The sequence below is a fragment of the Ostrea edulis genome, chromosome 2 (genome assembly GCF_947568905.1).
Source record: "Ostrea edulis chromosome 2, xbOstEdul1.1, whole genome shotgun sequence".
NCBI lineage: Eukaryota > Metazoa > Mollusca > Bivalvia > Ostreida > Ostreidae > Ostrea > Ostrea edulis.
Genome location: NC_079165.1, coordinates 38,990,683 through 38,995,040, shown reverse-complemented (window position 1 = coordinate 38,995,040; position 4,358 = coordinate 38,990,683).

The following is a 4,358-nucleotide window of genomic DNA, read 5'->3' as shown; positions in this document are numbered from 1 at the left end:
CCGGAAGTGACGGACGAAAAAATTGAATGTATGTGTACAATGGACTAATGTTAGTTGATCAACTCTACAAGTTTCAAGCGTCTATCTATATTCATTATTGAGAAACTGAAAAAACAAGGTTTGAATATGTCCACCCCATATCTCACGACCGGAAGTGAATTTTACAAAAATATTTCAATTTACACTAGACATTTATAATGTCTATAACATATGTAAAATTTAAATCATTAACTTGTTTTATGACCGAGATTTATGGTACTGAAAAATGAGAGAATGAATAGTTTTTCTTTGATATAACCGGAAGTTGGAGATTCAACTTCCGGTGGGGTCAATAGTTTTTGAGAATTAGAACGAGACCTAATAAACCGATATAGGTTTCAATTTGAAAGAAAAAAGTTTGAAATTTATGAATTATTAATCACTTCCGGTGACGACCGGAAGTGACGACCGACATTCTTACCCCCCCCTACTGCACCCGTACAAAGTGAGATCTATTAACTCTGAAATTTTGGTGACTCTATCTCTTACTGTTTCTGAGAAAAACGATTGACAACGAAAACAGCTCATAAGCCGTATTTGCCGACCGGAAGTGAATTTTACAAAAATATTTGACGTTACTCTAGATATTTATAGTGACTATAATATATGTAAAACTCAACTCATTAACTAGTTTCATGACCGAGATTTATGGCACTGAAAAATGAGAGAATGAATAGTCTTTCTTTGATATAACCGGAAGTTGGAGATTCCACTTCCGGTGGGGTCAACATTTTTTGAGAATTAGAACGAGATATAGTAAACCAAAGTAGGTTTCAATTTGAAAGAAAAAAGTTTGAAATTGATGATTTATTTGATCACTTCCGGTGACGACCGGAAGTGACGGCGACAAAAAATATTACGTGCATGCACCATAGAGAAAATAGATCTATCATCCCTGAAAGTTTCATTCGATTATCTTTAGTGGTTTTCAAGTTTACCCCCGGACAAAGCTTCTTTCAAAAACCGGAAAATCGGACGTATCTGACGAACGGAAGTGAATTTTGAAAAAATGAAAAAAATGCCTCGAGGTACCATCGTTCCCTATAACCTGTGAAAGTTTCAGGAAAATCCATCCAACGGTTTAGGAGACGAAAGGGAAAAAAAAATAATAATAATAATAACTAGAAACTCATTACTAGTAATGAGTAGGTCTTCCGTTAGATCACTTCCGGTAAAGAGCTTTCTGTTCCTACGAAAACCATTTAAATATATCAGAAAATGTGCCTTAACAATGAATGAGAAATGTATTATCGAATTTTTTACTCATTTCTCGTAACTTCCGGTGATGACCGGAAGTACTTTTATGATGCGTTTTCCTGTAAATGACAGCGACTCTTTACTGTCTATATTCCCTGAAAATTTCACGTCTCTATCTGAAAGAGTTCTCAACAAAAAGAAGTAGACTAAAGAAAGAAAAAGTAGTAGGTTACTACCGACCGGAAGTCAATTTTGAAAAACAAAATGATCCAAACTCTAGAAGTTGATACTTTTATTAAGACATGTGAAAATCATATGAAAGACTTCAAATATACGCGAGAATTATGGTGACAAAGAGATGAAAAGTAAAAATGTATTTTATCAAGAAACCGGAAGTAGTTGTTTTAACTACCAACGGAGTCAATATTCTTTTGACACTTTCAAAGAGACTTAATAAACTAGTATAGGTTTCAATTTACAAGAAAAAGTTTGAAATTTGCGATTCTTTCAATCACTTCCGGTGACGACAGGAAGTGACGGTCGACATGTTCAACCCTCTACTGCACGACTGCAAACGGAGATTTATAATTCCTGAATAATTGATGAACCTATATTTTACCTTTTCCAAGAAAAATGCTGGACAAAATTCCTTTTGAGAAACAGAAAATCGGCCATATTTTCCGACCGGAAGTGAATTTTGTAAAAACAAAAATAGTTATAGGAAGGTCCTTTCATAAGACATTGTTCCTGAAAATTTCAAGAAAATCTATCCACCATCTCTGAGAAATCACTGGAAGAAATCGGAAAATCGACATTTTTCAAATACTTCCGGTATAGACCGGAAGTGACGGACGAAAAAATTGAATGTATGTGTACAATAGACTAATGTTAGTTGATCAACTCTACAAGTTTCAAGCGTCTATCTATATTCATTATTGAGAAACTGAAAAAACAAGGTTTGAATATGTCCACCCCATATCTCACGACCGGAAGTGAATTTTACAAAAATATTTCAATTTACACTAGACATTTATAATGTCTATAACATATGTAAAATTCAAATCATTAACTTGTTTTATGACCGAGATTTATGGCACTGAAAAATGAGAGAATGAATAGTTTTTCTTTGATATAACCGGAAGTTGGAGATTCAACTTCCGGTGGGGTCAATAGTTTTTGAGAATTAGAACGAGACCTAATAAACCGATATAGGTTTCAATTTGAAAGAAAAAAGTTTGAAATTTATGATTTATTAATCACTTCCGGTGACGACCGGAAGTGACGGCCGACATTCTTATCCCCCTACTGCACCCCTACAAAGGGAGATCTATTAACTCTGAAATTTTGGTGACTCTATCTCTTACCGTTTCTGAGAAAAACGATTGACAACGAAAACAGCTCATAAGCCGTATTTGCCGACCGGAAGTGAATTTTACAAAAATATTTGACGTTACTCTAGATATTTATAGTGACTATAATATATGTAAAACTCAACTCATTAACTAGTTTCATGACCGAGATTTATGGCACTGAAAAATGAGAGAATGAATAATCTTTCTTTGATATAACCGGAAGTTGGAGATTCAACTTCCGGTGGGGTCAACATTTTTTGAGAATTAAAACGAGATATAGTAAACCAAAGTAGTTTTCAATTTGAAAGAAAAAAGTTTGAAATTGATGATTTATTTGATCACTTCCGGTGACGACCGGAAGTGACGGCGACAAAAAATATTACGTGCATGCACCATAGAGAAAATAGATCTATCATCCCTGAAAGTTTCATTCGATTATCTTTAGTGGTTTTCAAGTTTACCCCCGGACAAAGTTTCTTTCAAAAACCGGGAAATCGGACGTATCTGACGAACGGAAGTGAATTTTGAAAAAATGAAAAAAATGCCTCGAGGTACCATCGTTCCCTATAACCTGTGAAAGTTTCAGGAAAATCCATCCAACGGTCTCGGAGACGAAAGGGGAAAAAATAATAATAATAATAATAATAATAATAAACAGTAGAATCACTAGAAGGTCTTCCGTTGGAAACGGAAGACCTTAATAATAAACAGTAGAATCACTAGAAGGTCTTCCGTTTGAGACGGAAGACCTTAATAAGAAACAGAGTAAAAACAATATGTTCCCAAACTTTGTTTGGGGAACATAATAAACAGTAGAATCACTAGGTCTTCCGTTGGAGACGGAAGACCTTAATAATAATAAGAAGAAGAAGAAACAGAGTAAAAACAATATGTTCCCAAACTTTGTTTGGGGAACATAACTAGTTCTAATTGTAACGGGGACCGTTACAGATGTTCCCCAAACCTCCCCCAATTAAAAAGTGATGTCCTTGTGAATCTATAGCAAAAAATCATTTTATTTTAGCCTTTAATTACATGTAGTACGTTCAATATGGTCATTTCAGTACTAAGAAATGAAAGAAAGCGTTGCACGTGCATACACGCGCACGCGTGTATGATTCCGAATTTTTGTTGATGTCGTTCAACAGGCATTTGTATCATATACCCACAGTGTGAATTTCATAACGTTTCCAACAAATATAAGGAAGTTATAGCGATTTTAAAATCGTCCAATCAGAAATCAGCACACGTGCATGCACGTGATGAGCAGTAATTCTAACCACAGCAATTTGTAAGGAGTAACAAGACACATCAAAACCCCTAATATCAATAGAATTTGAAGAAAAACAAAAACGTTGTCGTCCTTTAAAAATTGAACATTTAAAAAACGTTACACGTGCATGCGCGTGTGCATTGGCATTTTTTTGTTACACCAATATGTCGATACACATATTGTCTACCTATGCTGTGAATATCATCTCATTCACTTCATAAATAAGATAGTTACAAACGTTTGAGTATTATCCAATCAAAATGAAGCGAACGTGCATGCGCGTGCAAATTGGTAATTTTGACCATGCAAATCAGTTAAGGGTCTCAATATCTACCTACGATATAAATTTCAAGCCATTTCAATGAACAACAAAAAAGTTAGACTGATTCCAAAGTTAGTGTACAAATTTTGTAATGCGCGTGCACGCGCATGCGTGCGCGTGCTGACAAAATAACTATTATTTTTCATATGTACAAATGATATACTATCATCCTATT